This window comes from Hyla sarda, chromosome 5 (genome assembly GCF_029499605.1).
Source record: "Hyla sarda isolate aHylSar1 chromosome 5, aHylSar1.hap1, whole genome shotgun sequence".
In the NCBI taxonomy this organism is placed as follows: Eukaryota; Metazoa; Chordata; class Amphibia; order Anura; family Hylidae; genus Hyla; species Hyla sarda.
Genome location: NC_079193.1, coordinates 17,033,887 through 17,053,286, shown reverse-complemented (window position 1 = coordinate 17,053,286; position 19,400 = coordinate 17,033,887). Strand labels below are relative to the sequence as shown.

General features: G+C 41.7%; 1 long non-coding RNA gene across 1 annotated transcript in view; it reads right to left on the bottom strand.

Moving 5' to 3' along the window:
* Window positions 1–1,034: 1,034 nt before the first annotated feature.
* The window catches only part of LOC130272916 (uncharacterized), a 58,740-nt gene continuing 40,374 nt past the window's right edge, over window positions 1,035–19,400 (bottom strand). The window contains exon 3 of the long non-coding RNA XR_008843789.1: window positions 1,035–1,172. This is a non-coding gene — a long non-coding RNA (uncharacterized LOC130272916). The remainder of the gene's footprint in view (window positions 1,173–19,400) is intronic.

Genomic DNA, 19,400 nt, shown 5'->3' with positions numbered 1-19,400 from the left:
GTGTTGCCACGCCTTAACCCGTTTATGCAAAATCAGGTACATGTACCTGGTGATTAGCGGTGACGTCCCGCAACATCAGGTACATGTACCTGATGGAAAGGCTGTGCTGCACAGTCGAGCCTCCCTGAAGCCAGCAAGGGACCAATCGCAGCGGTCCCCGGCCAGCGATCGCTGCTATTGGTCCGTCATTACATACAGACCAATAGCAGGGATCTGGCGGGGGTCTTCTCCTTCCTCCTCCTCCTCCATCGCTTCACACAGTGAAGCGATCGGTGGTGAGGGGAACCCCGTCGGGGGAGGCCATCCACAGCATGCGCTCCGATCCGGAGTTAACCCTGTAGACATTGTAGTCACTGTGACCGCAGTGTCTATTAGGGTAATTGAGGGAGGGAGCTCCCTCTGTCACCGATCGGCGCTCTGCAAAGTGAAAGCAGAGCGCGGGTGGTTGCCATGGAAACCAGAGGACTGACAGTGGCCTCCGTTTTCATGGCAACATGAGTGATCAGTCCCTACCTAAGGTTCAAAATGAAATTTCTTTTTAACATTGCTGTAGGGTTACACAGTAGTTTTATTATGGGCAGTGTGGTGGCTCGGTGATTTGCACTCTTGCCTTACAGCGCTGGGGTCCTGGGTTCAAATCAAGGACAACATCTGCAATGAGTTTGTATGTTTTCCCCGCATACTCCGGTTTCCTCCCACACTCAAAAAAATTAATTATTGTTGTTATTATTTATTTTATTATTAGGAGTACCAATATGTATCATTAAGATAGCCAAGAGTTTTGACAAAAGTAACAACCTCGGCTTTGTTACTGCTTAAATTTTGGAGGTTCTATGGATTCTGTTGCTTGGATCCAACCTCAGGCCATATGACCCGTCATTCTCACTCTGCCACATCCTTGCTGAATCCTTTGGAGATTCAAGTCTTCTTCTCCGGATGGTCTATTTACTGCCTTAAACTTAACCAATCCTGAGATAACGTATGGCTTTACAGGTAATTGGAAAATTGACAACACTGTCGAGAAAATATGCGCAGCGGGACAAAAATGTGATTGTGTTCCGTATAGGAGGCGTCTGCAGAATGGGATTTATTGTCGTAACAAATGATAAAGCAAAAAGGATCTCGTACAAAAGTAAAATGATGGCTCCACTTCTGTCTCATGATTTACACTCCTAGAAAGAGAACGACAAGATGCAATCAGGACAATGTAGATGTCAGGTGACTGATCCATGTAGATAGCGGCATAGTATTTATGAGCAACTCGTGTCACTAATCATGTTACATATATATATATGGACCATGATCAGTGCCCTGCTATCTGGCATATAACATCTGGCTTATTGGTGTGTTTTCTTATGTGACTGTCATACGGCTCCTTATGTACAAGAATATAACTACTATAATACTGCTCCCATATACAAGAATAGAACTACTATAATACTGCTCCTATATACAACAATATAACTACTATAATATAGCTCCTATATACAAGAATATAACTACTATAATACTGCCCCTATATACAAGAATATAACTACTATAATACTGATCCTATATACAAGAATATAACTAGTATAATACTGATCCTATATACAAGAATATAACTACTATAATACTGTTCCTATGTACAAGAATATAACTACTATAATACTGCCCCTATATACAAGAATATAACTACTACAATACTGCTCCTATATACATGAATATAACTACTATAATACTGCTCCTATATACAAGAATATAACTACTGTAATACTGCCCCTATATACAAGAATATAACTACTAGAATACTGCCTCCTATATATAAGAATATAACTACTATAATACTGACTCCTATATATAAGAATATAACTACTATAATACTGCTTCTATATACAAGAATATAACTACTATAATACTGCTCCTATATACAAGAATATAACTACTATAATACTGCTCCTATATACAAGAATATAACTACTATAATACTGCTATATACAAGAATATAACTACTATAATACTGCTCCTATATACAAGAATATAACCACTATAATACTGTTCCTATGTACAAGAATATAACTACTACAATACTGCTCCTATATACATGAATATAACTACTACAATACTGCTCCTATATACAAGAATATAACTACTGTAATACTGCCCCTATATACAAGAATATAACTACTGTAATACTGCTCCTATATACAAGAATATAACTACTATAATACTGCTCCTATATACAAGAATATAACTACTATAATACTGCTCCTATATACAAGAATATAACTACTATAATACTGCTCCTATATACAAGAATATAACTACTATAATACTGCTCCTATATACAAGAATATAACTACTATAATACTGCTCCTATATACAAGAATATAACTACTATAATACTGCTCCTATATACAAGAATATAACTACTATAATACTGCTTCTATGTATAATAATATATCTACACTGCTCAAAAAAAAATAAAGGGAACACTAAGATAACACATACTAGATCTGAATGAACTAATCGTATGAAATACTTTCCTCTTTACATAGTTGAATGCGCTGACAACAAAATCACACAAAAATGATCAATGGAAATCAAATTTATCAACCCCTGGAGGTCTGGATATGGAGTCACACTCAAAATCACAGTGGAAAACCCCACTACAGGCTGATCCAACTTTATGTAATGTCCTTAAAACAAGTCACAATGAGGCTCAGTAGTGTGTGTGGCCTTCACGTGCCCGTATGACCTCCCTACAACGCCTGGGCATGCTCCTGATGAGGTGGAGGATGGTCTCCTGAGGGATGTCCTCCCAGACCTGGACTAAAGCATCCGCCAACTCCTGGACAGTCTGTGGTGGATGGAGCGAGATGTCCCAGATGTTCTCAATCGGATTCAGGGGAACGGGCGGGCCAGTCCATAGCATCAATGCCTTCCTCTTGCAGGAACTGCTGACACACTCCAGCCACATGAGGTCTGGCATAGTCTTGTATTGGGAGGAACCCTGGGCCAAACGCACCAGTATATTGTCTCACAAAGGATCTCATATCGGTACCTAATGGCAGTCAGGCTACCTCTGGAAAGCACATGGAGGGCTGTGCGGCCCCCCAAAGAAATGCCCCCCCCCACACCATTACTGACCCACCGCCAAACTGGTCATGCTGGAGGATGTTGCAGGCAGCAGAACGTTCTCCGGGGCGTCTCCAGACTCTGTCACATGTGCTCAGTGTGAATCTGCATTCATCTGTGAAGAGCACAGGGTGCCAGTGGAGAATTTGCCAATCTTGGTGTTCTCTGGCAAATGCAAAACGTCCTGCACGGTGTTGGGCTGTAAACACAACCCCCACCTGTGGTTGTCAGGCCCTCATACCACCCTCATGGAGTCTGTTTCTGACCAGTTGAGAGGACACATGCACATTTGTGGCCGGCTGGAGGTCATTTTGTAGGGCTCTGGCAGTGCTCCTCCTGCTCCTCCTTGAACAAAGGCGGAGGTAGCGGTCCTGCTGCTGGGTTGTTGCCCTCCTACGGCCTCGTCCACGTCTCCTGATGTACTGGCCTGTCTCCTGGTAGCGCCTCCATGCTCTGGAAACTATGCTGACAGACACAGCAAACCTTCTTGCCACAGCTTGCATTGATGTGCCATCCTGGATGAGCTGCACTACCTGAGCCACTTGTGTGGGTTGTAGACTCCGTCTCATACTACCACTAGAGTGAAAGCACCGCCAGCATTCAAAAGTGACCAAAACATCAGCCAGGAAGCATAGGAACTGAGAAGTGGTCTGTGTTCACCATCTGCAGAACCACTCCTTTATTGGGGGGTGTCTTGCTAATTGCCTATAATTTCCACCTGTTGTCTGTTCCATGTAAAATTGATTGTCAATCAGTGTTCTTCCTGAGTGGACAGTGGGATCTCACACAAGTGTCAGTGACTTGGAGTTACATTGTGTTGTTTGTGTTTCCTTTATTTTTTCGAGCAGTGTATTATTATACTGCCGATGATCTACAAACCACACATTTGTGTTTGTTAGTAGATGACGTGTGAGGGGCGTTACTATGTAGATATATTACCGTTCATTGATTTTGAGAGTTCACCTACAATATGTAATTTCGTGTGTGTTTTCCTAACGCCTAAACGTGTCTTCATATTTATTTTGTAGGAAGACGAAACAGAAAAGCCCGAGACGGAACTTGAACAGCAAGTCCCAGATATGGTGTGAAAAAAAAAGATAATGGAATCTTGTAAAAATTTTTGAAAAATGTTTTTAAAAACAAAAAGAATACATGTTGCATTAAAGAAAAACTAAGAAAAAAAAGTGTACTTTTTGCAGAAAAATCAGTCCCTGGTTACCCTAAAGCTGTTAAAAAAATGTTTTTATAATTATTATTTTTTTTTTTTTCGAAGTTAAAGGGGTGCGTCGGTGGAAAACCTTTTAATTTTTTAATTTTTATTTTTTTAAATCAACTGGTGCCAGAAAATTAAACAGATTTGTAAATGACTTCTATTAAAATATCTTAATCTTTCCAGTACTTATTAACTGCTGAATACTACAGAGGAAATTATTTTCTTTTTGGAAAACAGAGCTCTCTGCTGACATCACGAACACAGTGCTCTCTGCTGACATCTCTGTCCATTTTAAGAACTGTCCAGAGTAGGAGAAAATCCCCATAGCAAACATAAGCTGCTCTGGACAGTTCCTAAAATGGACAGAGATGTTAGCAGAGAGCACTGTGCTCGTGATGTCAGCAGAGAGCTCTGTGTTCCAAAAAGAAAATAATTTCCTCTGTAGTATTCAGCAGTTAATAAGTACTGGAAGGATTAAGGATTAAGACATTTTTTAATAGAAGTAATTAACAAATCTGTTTAACTTTGTGGCACCAGTTTATATATAAAAAAAAAAAAAAAAAAGTTTTCCACTGGAGTACCCCTTTAAGTTTCATGTAGACTTTTAGGCTGTATTATGGCTCTGTATGATAAGGCTTTTGAGGTATATGGAGATACAATATGGCATCCGTTTCTTATGGGGGCAAAGGGAGGGGGGTTGTAGTATTTTGTATTTAAAGAAAAAAGGTTAAAAAAAAATTATAATAATAAAATTCACACTACATTGGATACTGTATTACCAAGGCCATTTTCTGTCAAATTAAATACATATGTGATCTAGCGCACTACGGAGGTATAGAGAGACATGGAGTGTGTCTCTATACCAGTGTTTAGGACCAGGGTGCCTCCTGCTGTTGCAAAACTACAACATGCTGGGTGTTTTAGTTTTGCAACAGCTGGAGGCACCCTTGTTGGGATACACTGCCCTATGGAAATTCTAGCCGGCCAGGAACAACTGCTATTCCACCGTCTTTTTGCCTGAACATTTTGTGCAAATTAGAGAAACACTCCGAAAAAATAGTTTTTTTTTTTTTTTGCTTAAATAGTGCAGCAGCAGAGAATAATGTAGATGTTCTTGTGTATGCCTTGTGCTTACCCGTTGTGGTGTAGGCGTAGGTTAGGATCTATACTGGGTGCAATTCCATCACTGAAATGATTTCCTAATTTTGCCTACATTTCCCATGAATCCTCTGTGCTTTGCAGAGAGAGGGGGTGGAGTCTGATCACTGCACCTGATCATCTGATAGGCTGCTGGTGCTGGAGATCACCCAGGTGAACTGATTAGACATTCTTATAATATCTCAACAAAAGTTAGATTTTATTTCCATCATTTACACTTTCAAAATAACAGAAAACAAAAAAATGGTGTCTGCAAAAGTTTGGGCACCCTGCAGAGTTAATATCTTGTACTGCCCCCTTTGGCAAGTATCACAGCTTGTAAACGCTTTTTGTAACCAGCCAAGAGTCTTTTAATTCTTGTTTGAGGTATCTTTGCCCATTCTTCCTTACAAAAGTCTTCCAGTTCTTTGAGATTTCTGGGCTGTCTGTCACGCACTGCTCTTTTAAGGTCTATCCATAGATTTTCAATTATGTTGAGGTCAGGAGATTGTGAAGGCCATGGCAAAACCTTCAGTTTACGCCTGTTTAGGATCATTATCCATTTGTAGAAGCCATCCTCTCTTTAACTTCTGCTTTTTCACAGATGGCATCAAGCTAGCATCCAAAATTTGCTGAAATTTTATTGAATCCCTTTTTCCTTCTACTCTTGAGATGTTCTCTGTGCCACTGGCTGCAATACAACCCCAAAGCATGATTGATCCACCCCCCATGCTTAACAGTTGGACAGAGGTTCTTTTCATTAAATTCTGTTCCCCTTCTTCTCCAAACGTACCTTTGCTCATTCCGGCCAAAAAGTTCAATTTTAACGTCATCGGGCCACAGAAATTGTTTCCAAGATGCATCAGGCTTGTCTATATGTTCATTTGCAAAGTTCAAACACTAATTTTTGTGGTGAGGACGTAGAAGAGGTTTTCTTCTGATGACTTTTCCATGAAGACCTTGTTTGTACAAGTATCTCTTTATAGTGGAATACTGTACCACAACTCCAATGTCTGCCAGATCTTTCTGGAGGGATTGTGCAGTCAAACGTGGGTTTTGAATTGTTTTTCTCACAATCCTGCAAGCTGTTCTGTCTGATATTTTTCTTGGTCTTCCAGATCTTGCTTTAACTTCCACTGTTCCTGATGACTGCCATTTCTTAATTACATTCCGAACAGAGGATATTGACATCTGAAAACGTTTTGCTATCTTCTTATAGCCTTCTCCAGCTTTGTGAGCGTCAACTATTTTCAGTTTCAGATTTCTAGACAACTGCTTAGAAGAACCCATGGTGCTGATTGTTGGGGCAAGGTCAGATGAGTCTGGGCATTTAAAACCTTTGAGATTGACATCACCTGGTCTCCCCAAATGATGATTGAGAACAATCCATGACACTGGCAGTTCTCAGCTTTGTAAAGGGGGCAGTGCATGCTATAAATTCTGCTGGGTCCCCAAACTTGTGCAGACGCCATTTTTTTTGTTTTCTGTTATTTTGAAAGTGTAAATGATGGAAATAAAATCTAACTTTTGTTGACATATTATAAGAATGTCTAATCTGTAATTTGATGCCTTTTGGAGATTTTTCCATCTTTCCTTGGCTTCTTTATGCACATTTATAAAAAATTTTACCTGGGGAGCCCAAACTTTTGATCCCCACTGTATATATATATATATATATATATATATATGTATTTATAATATTATATATATATATATGTGTGTGTGTGTGTATAATATTTTATATATATATATATGTGTGTATTTATAATACAACATATACACACATATATATATATATATATTATACATATACATGTATATATAATATATATATATATATATATATATATATATATATATTATAAATATACTATAATAGTAGCAGTATACATGTAGAGCTGGAGAGAAAGGGTCTGAGAGCTGCCTCGAGAGTCTAATAGGTGATGATGTCATCCTGTAGTACACAGAAAGTCAGCTGACCCAGGACTGACTTTCGAGTCATGAAACACATGGATGCTGTACGACTTGGTGAGTCATGGTGAGTGTGCATGATATGGGCCAAAAAAATAAAATAAAAATGGAGTGCTTCTTTAATTTTATTGATTAAAAAAAAAAAACTTTATGACCGTTTGTATTAGATAAATATTAGTTGTTCTAGAAGATGATAGAATGTTGTGGTTATCTGTGACTCCGCCCACGTAACTCAGTATTTTTGGAGTTTATTTTGTATTGTAACGTGATATAGTGTGTTTTATGCATGCTGCTCCTTTTTTTTTTTTTGTCTGCTAATTAGTTTTTTTACTTTTATTTTCTTCTTTTTTAGTCTATGGGTTTGTTATATTGTTCCCGTTATTGTACATTTTATGCCATTTTATGCCCCAAAACAAGAACAATACAATAAACAATATTTTTCTTTAGGGTCGTTTTTTTGCGTGTTGTTTTTTTTTTATACAAACAATATAGATGAATTATTTAGTGATTTGATACACATGGTACGTTGGGGGGCAGGGTTGTTATTGATCCGGTCGATTCCCATAAGGTCCGCAGCAATTCAAATAGTAAATTAAAACAAAGGCTTTGTATATAAATATGTAATCTCGTATAAGAACGAGGAATTGATACAAAAACAAACCAATCAATATATAATTACCGACGTCAAGTATCTGCCTATTGCAACACATGATATAGTATCACGTTGTTGAATGGAAACCTACTGACCCAAAGAGAAGTATAGGCATTGGTGCAGCAAACAACCCTAACATTTTTAAAATTCAATTGCTAAGTCAGTGTTGCCTTACCAGAGTGCCTCCAGCTGTTGCAAAACTGCAACTCTCAGCATGCCCGGACAGCCGTTGGCTGTCCGGGCATGCTGGGAGTTGTAGTTTTGCAATAGGTTTTGGGTAAACATCAAAAACCTGATGCTCACCTAGCCCCGATCCCCAGTAGGTCTGCCGCAGATCCCGTTCTCCTCCGTGCGTTCCCGGTATCTTCTCTGTGCTCCCGACAACCAGCTGATTCCAGGACCTTTCCTGCTCAGTTAGTCAAAGGCCGCAGCAGTATCACATGTCAGACCAGTGATTGGCTGAGCAGGAAGGTCCTGTATGTCCCGTAAGACACTGGACTGCATGCAGGAGAACGGGATCTGCAGCAGACCTACATGGGACCAGGGTGAGGTGAGCATCAGGTTCTTAGACGTTTAGTCCGCTCGGAGGGGGAGATGGGACATTGGGGGATGTGACATGTGGGGGGGATGTGACATTGGGGGATGTGACATGTGGGGGGGATGTGACAAGGGGGACATATGGGGAGATGTGACATTGGGGGATGTGACATTGGGGGGATGGGACATTGGGGGGATGGGACATTGGGGAGATGTGACATTGGGGGATGGGACATTGGGGGGATGTGACAAGGGGGACATGTGACATGTGGGGGAGATGTGACATTGGGGGATGTGACATTGGGGGGATGGGACATTGGGGAGATGTGACATTGGGGGATGGGACATTGGGGGGATGTGACAAGGGGGACATGTGACATGTGGGGGAGATGTGACATTGGGGAATGTGACATTGGGGGGGAATGCTGGGAGTTGTAGTTTTGCAACAGCTGTAGGCACTCTGGTTGGGATCCCCCGTAGGTCTGCTGCAGATCCCGTTCTTCTCTGTGCAGTCACGGTATCTTTTCTCCCGACAAGCAGCTGTTTCCAGGACCTTTCCCATTCAGCCAGTCAAAGGCTGCAGCAGTTTCATGTGTTAGGCCAGTGATTGGCTGAGCAGGAAGGTCCTGTACTTCCCTTAAGACACTGGACTGCATGGAGGAGAACGGGATCTGCAGCAGGGGGAAGATGTGAGGTGGGATGGGGAATGTGACAAGGGGGTGGTTGTGACATTTGAGAGATGTGACATTGGGGGGATTTGATAAGGGGGAGAAGTGACAGGTGGGGTATGACACGGGGGGGGATGTGACATTGAGGGATTGACATGGAGTAGGGGTGTGGGAATGGGAAACAACGTAAAATGGGGGGGATCTAAAATTGGGAGATAGAAATTAAATGGGGGAGATTAGACATGAAATAGGGGGATTTCACAATCTGTTTATTATATCGCATATTGAAATCGTGAAATTTTCCCCAAATTCACACTAAAGTCCCCAACACAAATTCACCACAACATTTAGTGAAATTTAGTATTAGTGGATATGTAGTTAATGGCGGCCATTAAGAAGGATGACTTGGAACTGCTAGAACAGGCTCTTCTTTGGGGGTTTTGGAAAGTAGTCCTTAGCGGCGGGGCCCCCTCTGTGACCCCCTCTAACAGTCATATGCCCTTACAGGGCAGTAAGTGGCAGAAGTAGGATATTGTTCTATAATGCTCACTCACTGGAGCTATATATATATATATATATATATATATATATATATATATATATATATATATATATATAAACAGAACATCTCCAAGCACATAGAGGAAGACGTCCAGCACCCACAATCCTATGCAATAATATGTTAAGACTTTATACCTATCAAGACATGTGCAAGTTCTTACAAAGTGTCCCAATTCCACAGAGAGCATTTCACAAACTGCTGATCCACTGGGATTTTCACACACAATCATCACTAGGGTTTACAGAGAATGTTGTCCGAAAAATAGAAAATATCCTGGTAGTGACAGTTGTGTGGAGAAAAATGCCTTTATGATGTCAGAGGGGAATGGGCAGACTGGTTCAAGGCGACAGGCAACAGTAGCTCAAAGAACCACTGGTCACAACCAAGGCCTGAAGAATACCCTGTCTGAATGCACTACACATCTAACCTTGAAGCAGATGGGCTACAAAAGCAGAAGACCACACCAGGGGCCACTCCTGTCAGCTAAGGACAGGAAACTGAGGCTACAATTCACACAGGCACCAAAACTGGACAAGAAGAACTTCCAAGACCAGAAGAACGTTGTTTGGTCTGATGAGTCTTGGTCTGCGACATTCAGATGGGTCAGAATTTGGTGTAAACATGAAAGCATGGGTCCATCCTGCCTTGTATCAGCGGGTCAGGCTGGTGGTGGTGTAAAGGTGGGGGGGACATTTTCTTGGCACACTTTGGGCCTCTTAGTACCAATTAGTCCTGGTATAAACACCACAGCCTACTTGTGACGTGACATACATAAAGATAACCAGGAGTGTGTGATGAGGGACAGCCATGGGTGCGTCCCTTGTGCTGCAAGACAGAGAAAGGAAGAGGATACCTACTGATCCACCTGGGCCCGGGACACACATTCTCCTGTCATAACAAGCTGCGAACATTCATGACCAGCAATCACCCAGTGGACAGCACAGACCTGCTCAGGAAGAAGAGAAGGAGAGGGAGCCCGCTTATGCAGTCCTGTCCATGAGTCATCTCTTGTCCATGACTCATGGACAAGTGTGATGCTGCTGGACTTTTTAGTGTCCCAGTAGGTATGGGGACCCCTAGTGGTTTTTCAGGGTCCGTTTTCTTTATTGAATAGTCAAAAAAATAATTAAACAACCATATTACTACAGTTACTTAATGTTCATTATTAACAACATGTAAATTCCGGCTGACCCTACCAGTATGAAGAAGGTGCTTAAAACATAACTTTTAATGTTTCTCTAAAAGCTTAAAGGGGCGCTCCACTGGAAAACATATTATTTTAAATCAACTGGTGCCAGCAAGTTAAACAGATTTGTAAATTACTTCTATTAAAAAATCCCAATCCTTCCAGTACTTATCAGTTGCTATATACTACAGATGAAGTCTTTTCTTTTTCAATTTCTTTTCACTCTGCTGACACCTGTCCATTTTAGGAACTGTCCAGAGTAGGAGCAAATCCCCATAGCAAACCTCTCCTGCTCTGGACAGTCCCTGACACGGACAGAGATGTCAGCAGAGAGCACTGTGGTCAGACAGAAAGAAAATTAAAAAAAGAAAATAATTTTCCGCTGTAGTATACAGCAGCTCATAAGTACTGGAAGGATTGTGATTTTTTTTAAGTCATTTACAAATCTGATTAACTTTCTGGCACCAGTGGATTTAAAAAAAAAAAATGTTTTCCAGTGAAGTACCCCTTAAAACAAAAGAGTTCAGTGTTCTTATTAGGTGCTGAAGTACAAATAAAGCAAATCTTATTTAGCTGCTAAAAGTTCAATATTAATCATTTCAATATTAATCAATCTGGAGTGCACTATGTCATGTATGCACATCTATGTCACATATACACATCACAGATCCCCAAACATAAAGTATCAATTACGCATACGGGAGAATGTGTGTGTGTCCCGGGCCCAGGCAGATTGTTACGTATCCTTCTCCTTTCTCTGTCTTGCAGCACAAGGTTCGTACCCATGGCTGTCCCTAACACTCCCGGTTATTTTTATGTATGTCACAGGTAGGCTGTCATGTTTTATATCAGGCTCAATTGGTACTAAGGGGCCCAAAGTGTGCCAAGAAAATGCCCCGCCCCCAGCCATTACACCCCCACCAGCCTGAACTGCTGATACAAGGGATAAGAATTAGACAGTTATATGTCCCACTGCAAGGGGCTTAAATGGAGTAAGGGCCCCACAATGTCTGAGTTAGTTAATTATATATATATCTATATATACACGGTATTTTTTGCCGTATAAGATGCACTTTTTCTTCCCCAAAACTGGGGGGGAAAAGTTGGTGCGTCTTATACGGCGAATACACCCACCTATCGGGTCGGTCCCTGCAGCCATCAAAGGCCGGGACCCGCGGCTAATACAAGACATCACTGATCAGGGTGATGCCCTGTATTAACCCTTCAGACGCAGGGATCAAAGCTGACCGCCGCGTCTGAAGCGAAAGTGACACTAACCCGGCACTAATCTCAGTCGGGCTGTTCGGGACCGCCGCAGTGAAATCGCGGCGTCCCGAACAGCTTACAGGACACCGGGAGGGACCTTACCTGCCTCATCGGTGTCTGCTCCGGGCCGGGATTCCCTGCATGGCCGGCGCTCTCCTTCGTCATCATCACGTCGTCGCGCACGCCGTCCCGTCATCCAATAGGGGCGGCGTGCGTAGCGACGTGATCACGGCGACTGAGAGCGTGGATCCCAGGGAAGAAGACGTCCGGAGTGTCGGGGACACCACGGGGACGTGGTGACAGCGATAGAGGGCGACATCCAGGGCAGCGGTGACGGGTCTGGAGCGGCGGAGACACGTGAGTATTACCTCCTACCAGTGGTCTTCAACCTGCGGACCTGTAGATTTTGCAAAACTACAACTCCCAGCATTCGCTGTCCGGGCATGCGGGGAGTTGTAGTTTTGCAACATCTGGAGGTCCGCAGGTTGAAGATCACTGTTGGGTTCAGAATCTTTTTTTTATAGATTTTGCACCTTTAAAATTGGGTGCGTCTTATATGCCGGTGCGTCCTATAGGGAGAAAAATACGGTAAATATAATATATATATATATATATATATATATATAATTATTTTATTATTATAAAAATAAATTTGAATAATGGGGCAAAAAAATTTGGCATTAACACAATCCGTAACCCGTATCGGAGCCGTCCGCCATCACCGTTCCATACGTTAAGCATTTCTCCTTTTGTCATTATTGCCCCGGTTCTCTCCAAGCTTTCGAGTGACATTTACCTTTAAAAATGTGCAGTCGTCTGCATCCTAGAATTTTCCTTCTCTTATCCCGCGATTGAAAGTTTAGGAGAAAAAAAAAAAAAAGTCTATTGATGCGCAGGTTCATTGCACCAGTGCCTCTAATGTGAGATTGAAAGAAAGCCAAATGATTTTTGTTTAGCCTTCACTAAAGCTATATGCTCAAGTAGATAAGAGAAATCCCAATTAATCGGGGGCGCTTTTTTTTTTTTCCTCCTTCTTCTTCCTCCCCCTCCCCCCCTTCCCCCCCTTTATATTTGTCTGTGTAAAATCTCCGGAGAGACATAGCAGCTCGCTTGTTCATTCTACATCTGCCTGGAAAAAAACTAATTCTCCCTGACATTAGACTGAATAGGTTTCACTCTGTGCAAAGTGAAGGTTGATTACAATCCAACTCAATTGCACATGACCTAAAGAAAACTATTTTTACATAGCAATGAGCGCGAAAGATCCGACGCCTATCAGACTGTTTTGCAATCATAGCAGGTAATAAACATTTCCCACATTGAACACAATGAGGTGGGGGGGGGGGGGGGGGACTTAATGGAAACAAGTGCAATGGAAAAAAAGAAAATTACAAAAAATTTCAACAATAGCCCAATTGCAATTTGTTTTAAAATGGGGCCGTTCATTTTCTAGTTCTTTAAAAAAAAAAAAAAAAAAATTTTTTAAGTTAGAGCAACCTTTTAAACCAGCCAAACAATAAAAAAAAAAAAATTTCCTTAAGGGTTTTAAATTTGGGAATAGCCTTGCGAAATTTATTGTTTTGATGAGATATTCTTTGCCTGCAGTCAAAAACGAGAATCAGATCATTGCTCTCTCTGCGTGACACCTATGGTTTCTTCTGCACATTCGATATCATTAGGCTGGTAATAACACACAGCCCCATCAGCACATTAATATCTGAAAGGCTATTGTATTTTTACAAAAAAAAAAAAGTTTAATTTTTTTTTTCTTTTTTTGCTTATTTATACCTACAGTGTAATAAAAAGCCAAGATCTAATGAATGCAATAAATAATTTAATAAATTAATAATTAAATAAATAATGTCGCAAAATGTCTATTTTATTTTTATTTTTTGCTCATTTACTCCTAAGGTGTAATAAAAAGCCAAGATCTAATGAATGCAATAAATAAATAGTTAAGTAAATAAATAAATTTAATAATTAAATAAAGAAATAAAGTGCCGCAAAATGTATTTTATTTAATTTTTTTGCTCATTTACTCGTAAGGTGTAATAAAAAGCCAAGATCTAATGAATGCAATAAATAAATAAATAATTAATAACTAAATAAATATATACCGTACATAAATAAATAAAGTGTCGCAAAATTTATTTTTTGCTCATTTACTACTGAGGTGTAATAAATAGCCAAGATCTAATGAATGCAATAAATAAATAATTAATAACGAAATAAATATATACATAAATAAAAATAAAAAAGTGTTGCAAAATGTACCGGTATATATATTTTTTTATTTCTTTTTTGCTCATTTACTCCTGAGGTGTAATAAATAGCCAAGATCTAATGAATGCAATAAATAATTAATCAAATAAATAAATTGTCCTAAAATGTATTTTTTTTTTTGCTCATTTACACCTACGGTGTAATACAAAAGTAAAGTGTCACAAAATGTATCAATCTGCTTCCGATGTCTATTAAACAGAAAAGGGATCTCTAGCGCTGATGCAGGAGAACGTGAAAGGGCATTGATTCCAAGCCGCAGCCAAAAAAAATCTTAAAAAAAATAAAATGGAAAAGCTTTTTGTCTCTTAAATGCCAGAGCCAAGAGGAAACACCCCGGCCCCCGTAGTCTATAGAACGCATTTACTTGCTAATTACAACCCTCATTTGCGCTGCGTGAAAGTCGATGCAGGGAATTATAGAAGTGCTGATATCGGTGATGCAGGAAAATGGTAAAATAAAGCGGCTGATGTATGAGCCGTTAAGTAGTTATTTCCTGTTTAATGGAGACTTTGGAAGTAGAAAGAGGAATAGTCGATGGAAGGGAGGAGAGGACTGGAATGTAAAGCGAGGAGTATGTGTAACCTACCTGCAAGACGAAAGCAGCGACACGCATTGGTATCAAAACTGTTGCTGAAAATGGGGTTCTCCTAGAATAAAATGGCCATCATTTCCTGATCAGTGGGGATACCCCCCCCCCCCTCAATACTGAGAATAAAGGGGCTGCAGTGCTTTGGTCTTGTGTTGCTACACAGAGGAGCTCCTCACCACCGGCTGTGCAGGAAACGGCAGCACCGCTCCATTAAAGTCAATGGGACTATGTCGCAGCTCCCTGCCGGCAGACCCCTACCGATCCAAAAGGGATGCCGGGAAGGGAGCACTCGAGACACTCAAGTACAGTTGGCCATACATGTTAGAAATTCAGTTCTCTCAAACTGACGCCCTCCAGGTGTTGCCAAACTTCAACTCCCGGCATGCCCGGACAGCCTACGGCTGTCCGGGCATGCCGGGAGTTGAAGTTTTGCAATACCTGGATGGCCACAGAATGAGACCACTGCATTAGTTGTCAAACAAAACACTTTTAATAGGGGAGTAAGTTGCTACCATTCCTCTGGCCGTAGCTTTTTTTTTCTCCAGACATTAGAAGGTTCGAGCAGCTGAAATCCAACATGGCCCACTGTTCCCTCCGCCAACATCTGCCATTAGGAAAGAGTCGGGGGTTTTCTTACACATTAGATAGCGGTATCAGCTGACATATAGTGTCAGTGTATAGCCATCATTTGTGTAGATATAGGATGGTACAGACTTAAATGGGGCTCTACTGAGGAGGACCAGAGGGGCCCATTAGCGGAGTTGGCATATGGCAATGATTCACACAATGACTCACCGTTGGCTATGCTGGAGTTGCAGTTTTGCAACATCTGGAGGCAGGGCTGGTGCAAGGATTTTTGCAACCCTAGGCAAAAGCTAATTTTGCCACCCCTTGACTCTGCCCATTGGCTCCTCCCTTTGACACCCCCCCCCCCCACCTTACTACTGGGGTGACACACTGTAACAAGCCCCTCCTCATGTAATTAGCTTACTACTGGGGTGACACACTGTAACAAACCTGCTCCTCATGCTGCTGGCTGAGTGAGTGGTTTGAGTAACTTTCTTGCAGCAGGCAGAATGGCGCCCCCCATCAAGAGGGTGCTCTAGGCAGAGCCGGCCCTGTCAGGAGGGACGCTGGTTGGGAAACACCGGCCTTCATGTTTGAAAAATACTACACCACTTCTGCTAGGGCTCAAAAAAAAAAAAGTGGTGACGTGAGAAGATGTGCCCATGCCCACCAACTGTGGCAAGATGGATATGGGGGCGGAATGCCATAATTGGTTGCTGAGGTCACCTGATGTGATACTATTATCAATACAAAAGTGTAGGGGATCGAAACAAAAGACGACTGGGACCCCTCATTTATCTGCAGAGGACATGAAGTGTTCCCTTAAGTTATGATATTATTGGGTTCCAGGACGAACATTGGATGTTGAGACCAATTACTCTAAAGTCTCAAAAATGTCAACTCAAGATGAGAAAACCACGAAGATGAAAGAAAAATTACAAGATACCAATATAAATAAAGCCGGTACTTATATATAGGAGTTAGAAAGACTGTGCATGCTCTTCAAAGATACAGGGGTTTTACCGATGAAGTGCCCACTCCGATTGGTCAGCCATTCACACGAGCCACTAATCCGGGCTGTTTCTGGCATTGTTTGGTGAGTCTGGTTACAAATTACAGTCATCCAGGAAAGACCATTGTATGTAGAAAATATTGTAACTTGAGGAACCACTGTAAGTGCTTTGGATTTGCCCCTTTAGATCAGTGGTCCCCAACCCTGTCCTCTAGCTCCACCAACATTCTGAGCTTTTTCTCTTACTCCATTGGAATAGAACAGGGAAAAATTCTAATCCTCGACTGTAGGTGGCCTTAAGGACTGGGTTGGGGACCTCTGCTTTAGATGGTTAATTTTTGAGTCAGAAAAAAACTAATTTTGCAGTCCGGCTCATCACCTTCTTATTTCCGGTGTGACTTTTCAGCTAGCTTGAACCAATGCACAGTCACTACCTCCAATAATGGACTGATCCAATGAATTGCCCCAGCTGTCTCTTAGCTAACTGTGGACCAACCCAATGCACAGTCACTACCTACAAGAATGGACTGATCCAATTAATTGCCCCAACTGTCTCTTAGCCAACTGTGGACTGAACCAATGCACAGTCATTACCTACAATAATGGACTGATCCAATGAACTGTCCCAGCTGTCTCTTAGCTAACTGTGGACCAGACCAATGCACAGTCACTACCTACAATAATGGACTGAACCAATGCACATTCGCTACCTACAATAATGGACTGATCAAATGAACTGTCCCAGCTGTCTCTTAGCTAACTGTGGACCGAACCAATGCACAGTCAACACCTCCAATGATGGACTGAACCAATGCACAGTCACTACCCCCAATAATGGTCTGAACCAATGCACAGTCACTGCCTACAATAATGGACTGAACCAATGCATAGTCACTACCTACAATAATGGACTGAACCAATGCAGAGTCACTACCTACAATAATGGACTGAACCAATGCACATTCGCTACCTACAATAATGAACTGATCCAATGAACTGTCCCAACTGTCTCTTAGCTAACTGTGGATCGAATCAATGCACAGTCAACACCTACCATAATGGACTGAACCAATGCACAGAAACTGCCTACAATAATGGACTGAACCAATGCACAGTAACTGCCTACAATAATGGACTGAACCAATGCATAGTCACTATCTACAATAAAGGTTCAATCCAACATATTAGCACAAAAGCCGATGCAAAGCACTGAACAGTATTAGCAATCAATAGATTGCTATAATTGTCCCTTATGGTGGCTCAAAAAAATGTAAATTACATAGTAAAAAAAAAGCAGTCCTCAAGCTCCACCAATATTCTGAGCCTACAATAATGGACTGAACTCGGCATTCTTTTAGAGCGTCGGGTGCAGTACCGAAGGCTCGTGACGTCACGGCCATGCCCTCTCAATGCAAGTCTATGGGAGGGGGCGTGACGGCCGTCACGCCCCCTCCCCCCCTCCCATAGACTTGCATGGAGGGAGCATGGCCGTGCACCGGATGTCCGGGGTGCCGCAACAGAGATCGCATGGGTTCCCAGCGATCAGACATCTTATCCTTGTGTAGGGAATAAGATGTCTAGGGGCAGAGTACCTCTTTAAATGGATCAGACTTGGATCAGTCGGAGGTTTTTAATCAGTAACGTTTTGCAGCTTTTATTGTTTTTTGTTTTTTTTCCTTCTTTTTTTGTATTCAGCGTTATTAATCTGCTGCATTACGTACAGCATGTACATTGTGCGAATGGCAGGGAATCGGCGCCTTTCCGTACGGTTAATGGCATTACTACTGGGCGGTAAATGAAAGCTTATGGGATAGATCTGGGAGTCTGAATGTCAGCATACAATTAGAAATGTCAGTGCACTTCATGCATATTAGCCCTCCTCTCCGTACAATCAAATAGTTAATTCCATGTGGGGGAGGATGCGGGCAGCGGAGAGTAGTTGCTGGGATACAAGGAGAGAACATGAACACCTACAGAAGGCTTAACCGCGGAGGAGAGGATCGTCACGTATAGATCTTAATGATTAAGACGTTTATCGTTTTAACAAAAAGAAAACAAACTTTCTCATTTCGGAAATTACATTTTAGATTTATTTTTTGGTTCCAGTTAGATACAGAAGTAAAGAGCCCTCCCCCAACTGATGATCAGGAAAACAATGTTTTTTTAGTATCTGATTATAAAAAATTATACTTGTAAAAATATATTTTTTTTTTTTTACTTTTTGCATTGGCCGATAAGGAAAATTAAAATGTATCTGATTTTGACAACCATTTTCTGTTGGCAGTTAGGCTGGGGGTGGGCATTATCCTGCTGAAAGAGGCCACTGCCATTAGGGGTCCGTTACCATTAAAGGGGTACTCCGCTGCTAGACATGTTATCGCCTATCGAAAGGATAGGGGATAAGATGTCTGATCGCGGGGGTCCCGTTGCTGGGGCCCCCCACGATCTCCCGCAGCACCCGGCGTTCTAAACAAATGCCGGGTTCCTGCGGCAGTGGTTGTGACGTCAAGGTCACGCCCCCTCGCGATGTCACGCCACCTTCATTCATGTCTATGGGAGGGGGCGTGTCAGCTGACATGCCCCTTCCCAAAACATGAATGGAGGGGGCGTGGTGTGACAGAAGAAGGGGGCGTGGCCGTG